The sequence below is a fragment of the Rattus norvegicus genome, chromosome 9 (genome assembly GCF_036323735.1).
Source record: "Rattus norvegicus strain BN/NHsdMcwi chromosome 9, GRCr8, whole genome shotgun sequence".
NCBI lineage: Eukaryota > Metazoa > Chordata > Mammalia > Rodentia > Muridae > Rattus > Rattus norvegicus.
In genome coordinates, this window is record NC_086027.1 from 6,004,051 (window position 1) to 6,022,295 (window position 18,245).

Consider the following 18,245-nt stretch of genomic DNA (forward strand, 5'->3'; position numbering starts at 1 on the left):
ACTGTAGATATAGAAGAGGATAAGAAACATTTTAATATGTGCAGTTCCATTTCAGTGTCCACCCTGTTTTCAGTGTTTAAAAAAAATGTTCTTAAGACAGGGAAGGTAAAGGCACCTTCTGATGAGGAATTTTAGGATTTACTGATAGGAAAAAAAGGAAAAACATAGGACTTCTTCTGTATTTATTTTGTCCTTTGTGCCTTCTGCTAAAAACAGCATGCCAGATTGGAGTGACTTGTCTGAACTCATCAATGTTATTAATCCCATATCTTCTGTTCCTTTTAATAACAGCATTTTCAAAAAAAGAAAAAAGAAGAACTCGAGCTCATTTGTGCATGTTGAGTATAGCAGGTAACACTGAGCCTGAGAACAATGGGCATTTCCGACCTCACAATTTTCAGGCGCAGTATACCTGCGGTCTCATTTACTAATACAGAATCTACTCAGTATTCTTTGTGAAAAGAGAGAACAAGGTCCCTAAAGTTCCACTGTCTCGTGGCTAAGTGCAGACAAACTTCCTTTGGATGTGGTGCACCTCAAGGAGGCTGCCTTGCATCCAATAACCCCAATAACAGTATTCTAGTGTTACTGTATTGCATACAGTGATTTGACTGACATATACAAAGATACGTACATTCTTTTCCCTTTAGTTAAAGAACTAACATTAATGATGATGACTTAGAACCCACTAATAAAAAGGAAAAAATTCATGGTAATAAAGACATTCGGTTTTACCTTAAATGACTTCAGCACGCATTCGAATCAATGGGAGAATTTTAGTTTAAGGAGCAACAGGGTGAAACCATCTCACAGTCTTCAGGAATACAATTGCCTTCTGGAGATCTTTCACCATTAAGAGGATCACAGAACAGGATAGTTAGAAGAATTGATTGCCTAAAATTAATTATCTTTTATCATTTGGGAACCTCTGGCCTCTTCTGTCCTTCAATCCATTCATTCCTTCTACACTCCCTACATTTTTTTACTGTAAGGGTAACCATGATCTGCTGAAGAAATATATCCCAGACTCAAATAGTACGCAAAAGCAAAGAGTTTTTTATTCTGCAAAAGTCCGGCATGCTGGGGTCTCCTGTCAACAAGATGGAGACACTCCAGTGACCTTTCAGTCCTGATTTGAAACACATTAGGGGAATTCTGGAGAGGAGTTGGTGACTTCTATCTTAATCTATTGGCTCTATCTCTAGGGACATTCTAGAACTATTGCTGGGATGTGGGGGCCTGAAAAGTGTTGCGGGTGAAGTCTAGAAATTGTTGCTAAGGGGTGGCTTCCCCTGGCAGGCCAGTTTCTGACTAGCTGCCTGAAACGGGGGTGGGGGGTGGGGGGTGGGGGGTGGGGGGTGGGGGGTGTTCTTTGTTTGTTTTTGTTTTTTGTTTGGTGTTTGTTTGTTTTTTAGCAACTGACTTGGCTGGGCTTGCCTGGGTTGCCCAGTTCTTGTAAACAGAGATTTAAACCTAGTTCCCTGAACTGCCAATTTGAAACCTGTCATGGAGTTAGCCTAGCCTGTCTCACTACCTATTTTACTCCAATGTTCAGACAGTGGAGTAACAAGGCCTATATCCACATACTCTCCAGTATTCACTCTCCAACCCTAAGCAGGCCTTAGAGACCCTCTGCAGAATTACATATGTCCTTCCAGAGTGAACTTGTCTTAAGTAATAGCCTTTCACCAACTCAGAGTGGTGTTCATAATCAAGGCCTACCATTTACTTTTGACTTCGAGTGGCTATTTATTAAAGTTTTTATTTATTTATTTATTTATTTATTTATTTATTTATTTATTTATTTATTTTATATATGTGAGAACACTGTAGCTGTCTTCAGAGACACCATAAGAGGGCATCAGATCCCATTACAGATGGTTGTGAGCCATCATGTGGTTGCTGGGAATTGAACTCAGGACCTCTGGAAGAGCGGTCAGTGCGTTTAACCACTGAGCCATCTCTCCAAACCCTTCGTGTGGCTATTTATAAATCAACTCTGAGAATATCAACAGTGACATATTCCAAGATTGTGCATCTTGAATGTTGATATATGAATGAATTGTGCTTATTATGCTTTAATTCCTGGCCAGCACCAATGACCACTTTGCTACTAAAGAGCTATTTTCTTCTGAAACCAGGAAAAAACCTTGATAAAAAACTATCTCACCATGTCAGACTCCCATTGAAGTGTAACACAGTGCTCTATTTCAACACAGGAAAGGGTCTGTGTCAAGATTCCTGGAGGAAAAATGACATCAAAAAGAAAAACACTACTTCCATAGTTGTATTTTTTTCTTTAAAGCTGCCAAATAAATTACCTTAAAAATGCCTATTTAAGCACTTCTACAAACAGAGTATTTTTCAAACACACTGTTCAAGTATTACCTCCTTAACCTTTCCAGAACTTTCTATGGGAAGATGGAGTGTTATTGTGCGTGAGCCAGCAATGTTTGCAGCCCGCGTGGGATCCTTAACCAAATGAAACTGCAAGGCAGTGGGTTTTTTTTTAATGGATCTAAACTTAGCAATTAATATTTTTCTTGGCCAATATGTAAGTGGTTCATGCTTGTCCACAAATGTATTTTATTAGCCTTAGTTTCTATTAGTTAACCCATGAACTTTTGATATCATTCCCAGCATTCTTTGCGGTGAACAAAATTATACTCAGTAACAGTATTCTCAATCAAACTTTTTCTTCAGTATTAAAAATCTAATTTGGAGTCTTTGCTGATGTTAAAAAAAATCCTCTTCTGCTGAGTTGCATCCTTAGGTGTTGGTTTGGTTTTGTCTTATTTTGAGAGAAGACTTCATTTTGTGCCCAGGTCTGTCTCCAACCCAGGAGTCTCTCCCTCCAGAATGATGAAATTATAAGATTTCACCAGCACACACAAGGATAGTATAGTGCTTTGAATGATTTAAATTGATCATACATTATTGATGTGTTGAATCAAAAGATAAAGAGAGGGGGATATGCTCTATGGAGGTCTGGGGAGGGAAAATGTCCTCGAAAGAAGGTCAGTGAAAAGACTGAATGTCTCCATTCTCAAGGACACAGGGGTAGCTCCGAGCTCAAGAACTCTCTCCTGGGACCATGCAGACTTTTACTCTGACCAGTGTGGGGAGGGAGCTTACTGGTTCTCCGAAGTTTAGGCTAGTGAGCTTTGGATCTGCATAGATAGCAGGAGGATGCAAACCTTCATGCCATATGATGTGTTTATAAAAAAGATAAAGAAAGTGAGGATATGTTCTGTGGAGGTGTGGGGGAAGCGTATGCTTCTGTGGGCCCATGCTAAGACATCCCTTCCCCCCAGAGACCAGCCACAAGGTATAGCATGAGGAGGGGAGTTAAGAGGGAGGCAGAGGCAGAGAGAGAGAGAGAGAGAGAGAGAGACAGAGAGAGAGAGAGAGAGAGAGAGAGAGAGAGAGAGAGAGAAATAGAGTAGAGACCAGCCATGAGGGAAGGCAAGAGCAAATTAGAACAAGAGAGCAAGAGTGTGAGGAGGGGGCAAGCAGCCCCTTTTATAGTGTCAGGCATACTTGGCTATTGCCAGGTAATTGTGAGGTGGAGCTTAGACAGAATGCTAACAATTATTCCAGTTCTATAAATTTTAACATAGAAACAGTAAAGCAAAATAAGCAAATGGTCCTTAGTCATATCCTTTCCAAACAGCAGTGATTCCCTGCTCTGCCTTTTGGTTGGTTTCTTTCTCTAATTCATTTAATTTAGTTGTGACCATGCTATATGCTCAATTAAGAACTGTTTTCTTCTAACATTATAATATGAACATTTCCTTATTTTATGAACATTTATAAACACCTCTTATAGCTGTATAGTATTGTATCATGTATAATTGTTTATTTAACTGTATCTTAATTTCACAAATCTAAGATGACTTTGCCACTCAAATAAGAAAAATAAATATAATAACAATATATTCTCTAAAGACATATTTATTTACTGACTAAATACATCTCTATTAAATGCTTGTTATTTTCCAAACACAGTATTGGATACAACCTGAAAGAGAGTGTAAACAGACAAGACCCTTGACTTTCCAGAATTTATCCCCTAATAGTGAACAATCAGGAAGCAAAACAAACATACACTATGCCAGATAGTGGTAATTTGATATAAAAACAATAAGGCAAAGAATGAAGAAAGAATAGGCTGTGATTTTGAGGAATGGCTAGGGAAAGTGTTAATTGAGTATTTGATATATAAATAAAAGCAGCAAGGAAATGAAATAATCAGCTGTATGATTGTTTGGATAAGACTATGCAAAGGGAAAAGCAGCTTCATGTCTTCTCAATTTAGAGTGCTTTTTTCACAAGATACGGAACAAAATTATTGGACAAAAATATTAGTTTTAAGTATTCATTCATAGAAATACATTTAATATATTTGTAACTGTTTTAGATCAAACTATTCTTAGTCGTGTTTATTGGTCGATAAAGCTCTACTTGAAATGTAATTTGTCCATGATAATATTTATTTTAGTAATGGTCATATTGAGAAATGCTTGGTGCCATTGCTTCTCTCAGTATCTTTTTACCGGTATTTTAAAGTGACTTCAACTAAGACTCACTTAGAGAAAATAATATCCACCTTTTTGTATCATTCTTATTTATGTCCAGAGTTGTATTTGTGTGACAGGCACAAAGTTTACTTCACAACACATGTAAATGCCTGGATTGAAGCACCTGTGACATGTTCAACATTCCCCAGCAGTGCTCAGCCCAGCATGCTCACCCCAGCAGTGCTCACCCCAGCGGTGCTCACCCCAGCGGTGCTCACCCCAGAGTTCTTACCCCAGCAGTGCTAACCTCATCAGAGCTCACCCCAGCAGTGTTCATCCCAGGAGTGTTCACCCCTGATGAACCTGGAACTGTGAATGTGAAGGGACGTGAGTTTATAAAATATGAAGTACTCCTGCTTGTTCTGAAACAGGCAAGAGCATGAAGAATGTTACTAAGTTTAATAACCTGGCAGAAATGTGTGACTTCTTGATTGAGAGGCATCTTGGAGGAGTGAGATGGTTTGTGCACTTCACTATTACACTGCTAAGTTGTTCTCTCTTCTTGCTCCTCTCTGAGTAGAAATGGCATTATTCAGATGATTTATATTTCTCGTTACAACCTATGTAGTTAGCAGTTGCCACTAAAGTAACCTCATCTCTCCCAATCACCCAAGAGGTTTTATTTTATTTTGAAGAATGCAAGGTAAATTTTATTGCCTATCTCCCATGTAACAATTCTGAGGGATACAGTCATACAGCCATTTTTAACAAAATAAAAAATAACAAGATAAAACAAAAACAATCATGTAAAAGTTGGAAACATCTACCCAATAGAAGAAAAAGAACCCCAAGAGAAGGCACAAGAAGCAGAGACCCACGATTCACATCCTCAGGGGTACATACATACATACACACATACATATGTACATACATACATACATACATACATACATACATACATACATACGTATACATGCATGGGCCCTAATTCAGACCTCTTTAGGCCCTGTGGGGGTTTTTTGGGGGGAGTGACTTTTAATTTCTACTTCTATCTCACTAGAGGTTATGGGAGTTATAGATTGGTTTAACTTTCTTATCTGATCTTGATTTAACTTTGAGAAACAGTAACTATCGAGTAAATTAGTTAGTTTGGATAGATGTTTGTCCATCTTGTTGATTTTCTTAAAGAATCATATCTTTATTTCATTGATTCTTTGTTTCTATTTTTATTAATCTCAACACTGAGTTTTATTATTTCTTGCCATCCACTCTTTTTGGGTATGACTTCTTTTAATTCTAGAGCTTTCAGGTGTGCTATTAAATTGCTAGTATAAAAATCCTTTTTGTTGTGGTAAATATTAGTAAAAAATAATCCTACTATCTTGCACTATAGCCAGCACCAGTAGGCCACATGGCATCGATGGGGTATTTTCATCTCAGTCAGCAAAGCATCTCACCCACTAAGCTCCCAATCTCCATCCCACAGCTACTATCTGAGCCAAGCAGCAGCAGCCTCCTTCTTGCAACTCCATCATCTAGGTCCCAAGGCAGTTGCCACCACGCCAGTTCCATACAGAGTCTGCCTACCTCACAGTTCTCTAACTCAGACTCTGCTCACATTCCCAGCATCCATCCTCAATGATTATAGTCATAACTCCCAGTAACTCATTAAAATAAAAACTCATTAAGCTTGTAATTTAGCAATCAGATTTACATCAGTTAACTCAAACTCTACAAAACATCTGCACAATAAACTCACGACCAATTGATGATGATATAAACTGCCCACCTAGATAAGACAGATTGTCCTATAAAAATCCAATCTTTATGAAATATTCATAACTACTAGTGGTCATTTAAGGCCACACAGAACTGGATCATCCTTTTCTGCCTCTATCTTGGTTTTTCTCTTTTTTCCTGTCTCCTGCCTTACAAAAGCCCTGTTCCTGCCTTACTTTTTCACTGCCCAATCATAGGCCTTCTCTTATGCCTGCCCTCACCTACATGAAGACAACAATCTATACCTTTTGTTTTTGTTTATGTAGGCACTTTGCCTTAGGGTTTTACTGCTGTTAACAGATACCATGACCAAGGCAACTCTTATAAAGACAAAATTTAATTGGGGATGGCTTACAGTTTCAGAAGTTTAGTCCATTATCTTCACGGCAGGAAGCATGACAATGTGCAGGGAGACATGGTACTGGGGGAACTGAGATTTCTATAACTTGATTTGCAGGCAGCAGAATGAAAGTGTACCACTAGGTGTGGCTTGAGTATATATGAAATCTCTAGCCCGCTTCCAGAGTAACACACTTCCTCCAAGACCACATCTACTCCACCAAGGCCACACCAAGGCCACATTTTCTAATAATGCCATCTCTTATGAGTCTATGGGAGCCAATTACATTCAAACTATAGAACACTTGTGGGTATGAACTTGCCTCTTAGCCCCACTTTCATTGTGTCTCAGAAGTGTGTATATGTTGTACATTCATTTTCATTCAGTTGTAGAAAGTGTTTGATTTCTTCATTTGTCTTAATACATTTTTCATTCAATAGTTTAGTTTCCATGTGTTTGTAAGCTTTCTGTTCTTCCTGTTGTTGATAGCTAACTTTAGTCTGCGTTGGTCCAATCAGATGCAAGATATTATTTGTATTTATTGTGACTTTCTTTGTATCTGAGTATGTGGACCACTTTGGATAAAGTTCCATGAGGTGCTGAGAAGAAGGTATATTTCTTTTGTGTTTGGGTGAAATATTCTATAAATATGTTGGGTCCATTTGATTTATAATGTCTGTTAGCTCCAGCATTTCTCTTGTTTAGATTTTGTCTGGATGACCTGTCTATTGGTGAGAGTGAGGTATTAAAGTTTTCTGCTATCAGTGTATAGGATCAGTAGGTGACTTAAGCTGTAATAGTGCTTCTTTTACAAACTTGGGTGTCTTTGTGTTTGATTATATAGATGTTAAGAATGTATATGTAATTTTATGGACTTTTCATTTGATGACTATTCTGTGTGTTATGTCTTTCCCTATCATGATTAGTTTTGGTTTAAAGTTTATTTTGCTAAATATTAAAATGTTTATACCAGCTTGCTCTTTGCTCCATCTATGGGCCTAGAAATAAGTCAGCATATATTGTTCAAGCTTTTAAAATATTTGCTAGAGACTCTGAAGACATCGCACAGGTGAGTGGATGTAGGAATTCCTTATCACAGTGTAGGATGCCCTCTGTACTTCTATTCTTTACCTATTATCACTTGGCTATTCCTTCCTATGGCTCCAGCCAGCTGGACCACTTGCATTTCTCCAGCTATACCATTTATCCCCCTGATCGCATAGACTTTGTTGTCAACTCCTAGGAAACCATAAGAGACAACCCCTTAATTCCTGTTTACCTAATCACACCTCCCTTGTTGTCAAAGTATCATCTGGTATCATCTGTGAAGGCTTCAGCCCTCTCCTTCCCCATCACATGAATACAGGCTAGATTTCTCTCAGACATGGATGAGATTGTTTTGTTTATGTAGGCACTTTGCCTTAGGGTTTTACTGCTGTTAACAGATACCATGACCAAGGCAACTCTTATAAAGATAAAATTTAATTGGGGATGGCTTACAGTTTCAGAAGTTTAGTCCATTATCTTCACGGCAGGAAGCATGCTGGAATTTCCAATCTTAATAAAACACACAATCCAGTTATAATAATTATAAGTTATATGCCTAGATTGGGCAGATCTAGCACAATACTAACTTATTCTTCAGCTATAAGACCCCTTGTTACTTGAAGTTTCCCCTGGCCACATGGTCCATCAAGGCTTCCTCATCCTCTTTCTCCATCCTTGCTCATTCTCCTCCTTTTCTCTACCTGCCCCCACTCTGGAATCCCTGGTCCCAACTTTCCCCTCTACTACCCAATCACAGGCCTTTTTTGACCAGTAAAACGAGGAGATAGTTCACATGACATCACCTGAGTATGTGATGGACTGCTAGTTGGAGGCAATCCCTTTCAAAAACACAAAACAAAACAAAACAAAACATAAAACAGAATTAACATCAAAATTCAAACATCAGGCAAACCTACTATACTCCCCATGCTCTGAGCCCCTTCAGGCCTGTGTGACACTGGATTGGTGGTTGTTTCAGGATAGCTCCCCATACAGTCCCCCTGGCACCAGAGTGGTGGTTTTCTCTGGCTTGCTTTTTTTCAGGGCAAACTAGCATGTTAATCATTCAGATGTTCAATCAGTGTAGACATGGATGACAGCTCCGGAAGAGAAACTTCTGGACATTCATATGATCAAGAACAGCTGGTAGCTGCAACTCAACCAGACCTGATGGTCACCACAGAGCTAAAAGGTTTTTAAATTAACCAGCAAGGATCTTTATTGGATGGTTTGATTTAATCATAAAAATTACGATTAAAAAACTGAGTCTATGCTTTTTGGTATTTAAAAAATATAATAGTTCACTCTCTATAGCTGTGATAAAACACCTCAACAGAAAAACAACTTAGGGGAGAAAGGTTTATTTAAACTCACAAATCTAGGTGATTATCCATCACTACAGAGAAGACAAGGCAGGAACTTCCAAAAGCTAGCCACATCATATCTAAAGTCAAGAGCAGAAAGGAATGAAAACACACATATTTAGCACTCAGCCAGCCTCTGTTTTTTTCTATACAGAGTCCAGGATCCAAAACCAGATAATAGTGTAACTCACTTTTAGACTTGTTTATCTCACAGTAATCAAGACAGTCATTGGTTACATGTCCTCTCAGGTTTATAATTTGTCATTGGCTGCTGATATGATGAAATTTCTCTCTCTTTTAAATTGCATATACATTTATTGACTTTTCTCTCATGAAGATATGAACTCCTGAAATAGAGGTAGATACTATCCTTGCTTGGTCTCTACATTAATGGTAATCAGAAAGGACAATTTTTATTAAATATTTTATTTTCTATACATTCTAGCTTAAAGGAAAAATACAACATAACATTAAAGTTTCACAGTCTATTTAAACATGCCAATGATTCACAAGCTGAGCTCGCTTTACAACTCTCTTACTTTACAATTCTAAACTCTTATTTATGGACTCCTGTGAAATTCAAAATAAACTATCTAGTTTCTCATCCCAAAAGGAATGAAGCAGAACATTAAAAGAATTAAAATTAAACAAACAAACAAACAAACAAACAAAAAAGACAGTCCCCCACAGATAAGCCCATGGGCCAACCTGATCTTGACAATCCCTAGTTGACACTCTTTCCAGGTGCTCCTAGTTTGTGGTAAACAGACAGATTAAAACAGTCACTTACCTGGTAGGGAAGATACCATGATCACTAAGGTGGTTTTTTCCAGGGTGAGGCTCACCCATTGCCTTTGGGGTGTGCTGACCCTGGAATTTCCCGAAATGCAGGAAATTTGTGGTAGTGGGGGAGCTGCATTCCCACACTTCCATAAAAATAAAAAAGAAAATAAGAAAAAAGAGAAAAAATAAAAGTCACAAAAGGTATTTGAAGAAATCAAAAGCATCATGTAGTTAAAAGCTTGTACAGTTGTGGGAGAAGTCTGTGTTAAGAATGGGAGTGCTTAGCAGACAGGTAAAGAGCAATGTCTGATTCCCACTTGTACAGGCATTTGTGGTGTATGTTGATTTACAGCGACATCTTCTCCACATTTGTCTTTAAAGACACAATCAAAGAAGAAAACAGACGATTGTAGAATCTACGCCAGGGAGAGGAGTTTTTTCAAGGTGGCAACAAGCAGGAATCTGATTGTATCATAACTCAGCATGCTGCCATGCCCTCTTCCCTGAGCTCCTCCTTGTCAGACAAAAGCAATGTGTCTCTGGAGTAGAAAGCTCTGAGACCTTCTACAAATCAAAGCATCTTACTTAGAATCAAGGCAGAGTGTCAATATGCTGGATTCCTGGTAGTCTTGCACTTGATAATTTCAGTAAATTGGTACTGAGTGTTGAAAAGTAGATATTTCTGAGAATGAACTATGGGTACAAGTAAAATTGCTTTGCTGAATTCAATTTTTTGTTATTGGTGTATTAAATTAAATATTGACGTAAGTAAAAATATGTGCTCACCAAGAGAAAGACAAGATATTTGATCATCTTTCAACATTTAGTCGCATGGTATACCCCAACACCTATCTGAAATACGCTTGTTTAACTCACCTCATTTCAAACATGCAGAGGTCCTTCCAAAAGACCGACTTCTGTCTTGTTTTGTCTACCTGTAAGTGACAGCCAAGCTGGGTGCCAATATTCATTCCAGCTTATAGATTAAAAGGCAAGACCTAAAGCATGGATAGTTTAAGTCATTTTTAAAAGAAAGGTGACATAAAAAGAGAGAAGGTAGAAATGTAAGTTGAAGAAAGATCTTATAAACTGATCCAAGTTGAGCATTTGGATATTGATTATTTCTATTACTGGTTGTGACAGGGATACAGATGACTTTTCGATCACCCATAATCCCTTTGTCAAATGATCTGGTCAGCCTTTATCTGGCCAGGTCTTTTTCCAGATTTCATTCAGGTTGTCTCTTCCTAGGCTACATTATGTTCTTTTAAATATCATTCTCCATCCTGGGTCACTCTCTGCAATGAATTCTCCCCACTTTCTTGTATCTTCCATGGCACCTCTCTCCCAGGTTCTCCTCGGCTCATTTGCTCTCCTCTCCCCTCCCTCCCTTTCCCCCTCCCTTCCTTTCATCTTCTCTTCCCTTCTCTTCCCTTCCCTTCCCTTCCCTTCCCTTCCCTTCTCTTCTCTTCTCTTCTCTTCTCTTCTCTTCTCTTCTCTTCTCTTCTCTTCTCTTCTCCAAGTCATTCAAACTCCTAGTGATTACACTTATTCCTGTTGTCTTCATGTTGGTTTACCTCCCAAGACAGTATCTTGAATCTGACTGCGTCCCCGTGTCCACACACCTGAGCAGGTAGGCAATAGCTCTGGCTAGTTTACTGTGATTTCTCACTTCCTTCTTTGCATGCACTCTTGGTATCTGCTCATCATGTGCTTAGGATTTTGTTGCTGTGAAGACACTGACCACAGCATGAGGCTAGCTTCCAGTTTCAGTGGTTCAGTCCATTATCAACATGGTGAGAAGCATGTGGCATGTAAGCAGGCATGGTCCTGGAGCTAAGAATTCCACATCTTCATCCTCAGGCAGCAAAAGGAAATTGTGTGTTACACTGAGCATAGCTTGCATATTAGAGAACCCAAAGCCCATCTCCACAGTAACACACATTCTCCAACAAGGCCACAAGACCACACCTTCTAATAGTGAGTCTCCCTACGGCCAAACATTCAGACACATGAGTCTGTGAGGGCCATTCTATTCAAACCACCACACCATGCTATAGCCAGAGTTTGTATCCTGTCCTTGTTTTTAAAAAGTATATAGCTGGTCATGTCATGGATCTACTGAAGATGTCGGAAGCTGTCACCTCTTATTCTGAACTTCTAAATAAATGCACACCTGTTGTCCCAGTTGGCTCATCTTTACTTAATCATGGTCCTCTGTTGTTGCCCACCCAACTCAAGTTCATCTCCTGAATCTGTGTGAACTATCCCTTGTATGGCTTCTAAAACATTCATAAATGACTTCATATTTCCTAGCCTTTTTATCTGTAACATTGATGGATCTATAACTTTTTGAAAGGAGAAACAGAGTATTCATTGTACTCCAGCTTAAAAAGATATACAGATAAACAGATAGACAGAGAGCTACTCAGTAAATACTGATAAATAGATAATCAAAGATGGCTAGTTCTGCAATTTGGACTTAGAAAAAGATGATTAACTTTCCAAATGATACATTGTCACTGACTGGTAGAGCTGAAGACAAAAATCTATTCATGCCTTATTAGGAGCCCATGCTTGAGCCCACAAGGACATATTTTTCCTATGACTACATATAGCCAAAACAAGAGATTGCGATTTTAAATAATAACCTGCAAATGATACATGCATATTTTAAAATTGCTAACAAGGGGCTAACAATATCATCAATTTTATTTCCATAAAAATCAGTTTTTCTTTGATATCCTACAGAAACTTCAAAACATTTTGTTTTTATTAGATAATTAATATAAACCGTTATTCACTTTTTAGGTGAACAGTACCAATATCTAAAGTGAATGACTTAAAAAACATAAATGTGAAAACTTATAGACCATCTATAGAGATGGGACATTTATGCAAACTAGCAAGGTGATGAATTTGAGTGATAACCTAGAAAGTGCATGGGAAAAGGTAGGGAAAGATGTTTCATTTTAAATGATGAAACAATGGAGAATCTAAACTACATTTAAAAAGATGGATTATAAAGACAATCAAACATGTACCAGATTGTCAAGAAATGAGGATATTAGCAATTGTAAGAGCCAGCAAATGGATCAGTTTCTAAAAACTAAAACAAAAAATAGTAATGGCAGGGAGTCAGAAAAAAGGTGCTATTTCATGTGAGTGACTTGAGAACATATAGTTTTGCTGTAAGGCACATCCATGTCATGTGATGATCCACACTTTCATACCATAAGATGATCCACACATCCATGTCATACAATGATCTACTTATACACATCATACAATTATAAAAACTTCTACACCATACCATTGGATGATTCATATGTACACACACATATGCAAACACACATACATATACATGTGCACACACATGCATACCCAAATATATACACAAACATAAAACACACATATTGTTCAGAGCTGGATATTATGTGTAATGTTGCATATATTTGAGGAAGACAATGGCAATGGAAAAACACAGTTCTCACATTAAGGGAAATAAACATATATTTTGGAGCTAAATTTCAGTGATCATGGCCTGGAAAACATGCAGCTGGATTACTGTGGATGCCATGTTCCAACATTGAAGCAGTCTTGTGAAGTTTCATAGTAACAGAATAAAAAAGTATAAATCAATTTAAAGATACCTTGGTGAAAATATCAGAGAGGTAGTTAAGGCAAGATGGGGGAAGTGCTCCCATAGCCTCTGATGCTATCAGATGACAGTCTTACCTTTTGGGTGGGTGGAAGCTACTGATCTGTTCTGTTAATAAGCTCCAAAAGGTCTTTATTAGTCATGGGATGTCAGCCCTCATTGCCTTGGTTTACCAACCAGTAACATGGGTAGCTGTGGAAATGATGCGAGCTGAGATGCTGCTGCTCACTTTCTGATATGGAGTTACAAAGGAAAACTAAGGAGTGGGGCTCAGAGCTGGGCTAGTCTCCTCTCGTGATGGTGAGAGAATGCTGAGGCTAACCATTCAGACACTCTTCTCAGGTGCCTGGAAACGCTGCCATAGAGGTTGGCGGAAAAGAAGGCAGTTAACATTGGATGACCTGGGAGGAGCCAGGTGGTTGTGTATGTGAACAAAATGGGGAGGGAGGAGAGAGAGAGAGAGAGAAATCTTCCACAATAATTTTGGAGGCGAGGCTGGCTGATGCTCTACCATCTTGAATGTGTTACTTCTAAGGTCACTTCATCTGTCTTTGTTGCCATCAGCAGCAACAAAGAGTGAATCAACAAGAGCGTGGAAAAGCAAATGTGTATGGGTTCATGAGCATACCGAGAACTCCACACATGCAACTTCAGATGTAACAGCTCACACAAGAAACCTCATCAGCAGCCAAGGGGGCTGGTAGCATCATCCTAGCTACAACTCTATTACTCTGGGAAAAGAGGAGCCAACTATTTTTAGCTACATTTCTTGTCACATTTTAGAGTCACATTTAAAGCTTTTAGACAGAAGGAAAGAGAAGAAAAGCAATTTTAAATATTAGATGCAATTTTCCTCATCTTTGAACTAAAAAAGAATATGTAATAAGAACCGAAATAAGTGACCATATTCTGAGGTACTCTGAGCTGATCTTCTTTTACATTCCCTGTAGAATAATAAGATTATAAATTTGAATTGATTGCACTGGCTCTTAAGTCTAAGACTGTACCATTGACCTAGATGCTGTACCATTGACCTAGATGCCATTCCTGCTATCTTTAAAAGTCAATTTATTTATTTAATTGTGAGCATTGGTGCTGTGCATGTGCTTGGGCATGTGGAGGTGGGCCTAAGTGCTGTGCATGTGGTGGTTAGCAAACACTTGCAGGAATTGGTTCTTTCCTCATGGCTTTGCGGGATTTGAACTCAAGTCATCAGGCTTGGTCACAAAGCTTGCTTACCCACTAAGCCATCTCACCGGACCCCTCTCTAAGGCTTTCATTTGCTAAAATGAGTCTCATTAAAAATGGACACTGAATGGCTAATGAAACACCATGCATGAGCTTAAGTAATAAGATGTAAAAAAAGCCATGCACAATCCATTCATGTGGAAGGAAGAGGGGGTTAGCTGTACTTTGATGGCTAAATTGATGCCTCAGAAAATAGCTTCTTGAAACAAATTCTTAGCCTTATAGTTTGTGACCATATTCAGTCCTGAGTACTGAATTCTGTGTGTTATATGTCTGCCTAATAAAGATATCCACAGCTATTTCACTGTGCTTGCCACAATGTTTTTAGCAAGGTTTTTCCTTACATTTTGATAACCTGTTCCCTGTGATTTCTACAAGTATTTGAATGTTGTGTTTGCTTTATCTAAAACAATTCTGAAAACCCTAAAAATTGTACTTTTATATGAATAGATAGCTGTTTCTCCAATTCTCTCTAGAAATATTATATAACACAGAGACAAACCTGCTTAGAAATAGCTACATGACTTCTCAGGAACATATCAAATAAACAATTGACCTCAGCCTTTACTCAAGAATCCATAGAATGAAATAATTTATTGGGATTCCTCATGATAGGGTTGAAAACCAGGGATATCTGCATACTATTGAGCTAACCAATCAGTAGTAGGTCTGTCTACCACCGCCTGTCCTATATGACTCTTACTCAACAACAAAGATGAGGAAAGTTTGTGTTTCAGAATACTACCTAGTGTTTCAGTACAGAAATGACTAGAGTTTCAGAGGACATAGGCTGAGCCACTTCAATTTAGTGATTCTGAGGGTCTCACCCAAAGCTGTCTGACCTTAGCAAGGATGTCTTACTTTGCTGCAGTTGGGCACCAGGAACAGGGGAGTGGTGGTTTGTGACAAGATGAAATTGATCTGGCTAGGGTTTGGAGAGAATTCTTCAGTGCAAAATTGAAATAAACCAAACTATCTTGTAACTTCAGGTCCTTCAAGACTCTACCTGCAACTAGGAACACTGTATTTCTGATTTACCTTGACTGGCATTATGATCTGATATTTGGAATGAATGTATTGGCCCTAGAACATGGGCCTTCTCTATCCCTACTTTTCCTGTTAATTCTTCCTACACGTAACTGTTTGGACTTTGAATTTTGCTTGTCCTGTGTCTTCCTATCCTGGAGTGTTCTGGTTAAATTCTCTCTTCCAAAGGGCAGTTAATGAAAAATGAAAACCATTTTGATTCTCTATTTGCCTTTTTGTGACAATGACCTCAATTAAGATGCAACTAGAATTTTGGATTCCAACTCTAGGGTGATTGGTTGGTGCTGCTTGTATATTACAGCAATTGGTTTAGAAACACTGATCTTCATGTTTCACTGTGTACAGTGCCTGGCCATAGTCTGAATTATGGAAACCACAAGCTCCAGCAACTATAGCATAACACTAAAATAGCAATAATTTCTACTGATGGCATTTATAAAAATAGCCAAGAAATCATAATAGGCTTAAGCAAGAATCTTTTTTCCCTTTTAATAAAGCATGGTTTCATTATTTCAAACACTACATTTTAACTCAATTTTATTTCTTTAATATAATACTTCATCTTTCTATTAAATTATACTTGCAATTTTTTCAATAGTCAAATGCTCTATTGTAAATACTCTTGCAAATCTGGAAGTCTGGGTTGAGCACATTTGCCTCTGCCTCTGCCTCTGCCCCTGCCTCTGCCTCTGCCTCTGCCTCTGCCTCTGCCTCTGCCTCTGCCTCTGCCTCTGCCTCTGCCTCTGCCTCTGCCTCTGCCTCTGCCTCTGCCTCTGCCTCTGCCTCTGCCCCTGCCCCTGCCCCTGCCCCTGCCCCTGCCCCTGCCCCTGCCCCTGCCCCTGCCCCTGCCCCTGCCCCTGCCCCTGCCCCTGCCTCTGCCCCTGCCCCTGCCTCTGCCTCTGCCTCTGCCAGGAAAGTGGGAAATGGGTATCTGGCAAATACAGAGTGTAGAATCAGAGCCATACATGTGTAACCACCGTGTATGACAGAGGTGCAGCTGAGATGCTGCCAGGAAATGAAGCTTTCAAAAGCTATCCTGGATCAATTGGATATCCATTTAGAAAATATGAATCTAGACTCCCTTTTCATACTGTATGAAATCAATTGCAGCTAAGCTGTTAACAAAATGCAGAGGTTGAAAAGGACCAAGAGACATCAGAGCGATGCATCTTAATGACCTGTAAGTAGACATAGTCTTCCAAATGGAATACAATGCATAGGAGTACACCTAGTACCTCTGAAGCAAAAGAAGAAGAGGAAGGGGCGATTTCCACTGGTCAGAAACTCTGACTGGCATCTCGTAGGAAAGGGTGTACAAATGCACTTACAGTACTCAGCACCACATACCTCGGGAAAATGAAAATGACTTTACTACCATAAAATATCTCTTTACATATCACTAGAAGGAAGGAAAAATAGAAATTATGGTTCATTCAGGAAAGATATGGGGTAAGATGATGGATCATATACTACATGTTAATACTATAGCCATATGCTACATATTAATAAGTGTGCTCTTTCTATTAAATTTTTGGCAGTCCCTATTAAAGTAGAAGGATACTTGGTGACCCAGAAAGATGGACTTAAAGTCAATGGTCATCCTACATGGAAATGTGCGTGTGTGTGTGTGTGTGTGTGTGTGTGTGTGTGTTCATATATCTTATATATGTTGACATACATTAATTTACATGTGTATTATGTACAGATGTTTACATGGGTATTTCTCAAAGAACTAACACTGACATACCACTTTCAAATAAACCCATATTCCATCACAATGAAATTAAAAGATGGACACTAGCATAGTCAGTTAATGAAGCATTCTACAGCAATGAAAGTACTTTGTTTCCTAGTGAAAGATTCTATACCCAAAAGTAAGTGGTATTATTTTCTTTACACTGTATTTCTAACTGATTCAAGCATAATTCCTGTATGATAATAATTGTGCTGCTTATTTAGGGGAAAGTAGTAATCAGTGTGGATCATAACAAATTCTTCTGATTCTAGTTGTATCTCTGACCATGGGTGATTTCAGGAATAGCTAGCCTTGGAAAATTCATCCATCTCCTTCTTTAATGTTAGTTCATTTTATGGTATATGCTATTCTTAAACTATACCTTTTAAAGTTGAATACCTCTCCAGCCCCAATTAACATGTTTTAAATCAAAGATCAATGTTTAATTTTGCTTGAAACATCACTGCAAAGGTAAGTAAGTTATAGAGAGCCTGAATCAGTACTTTTGTGCATGGTACACAAGTCTTTTGGTATGGTAGACCTACATAATACAGTGATAGCCACATACAAAATCAGTCTAATATAAATGAATAGTTATGGACAATAAAAGAAGAACTTTAGTGGTGATGTACTAGACATTTTTAATGTCTACTTTAACCCAACATAAAGTTCACTAATAATACTTCACTTCACTTATAAAGCTGTAATGGCATAAGATCAT

At 38.5% G+C, this 18,245-nt stretch overlaps 1 protein-coding gene and 1 pseudogene across 1 annotated transcript in view; both read left to right on the forward strand.

Moving 5' to 3' along the window:
- Nucleotides 1–18,245, forward strand: part of Kcnh8 (potassium voltage-gated channel subfamily H member 8) — a 439,763-nt gene that overhangs the window by 261,368 nt on the left and 160,150 nt on the right.
- LOC120094948 (U1 spliceosomal RNA) lies at nt 9,833–9,984 on the forward strand (annotated as a pseudogene).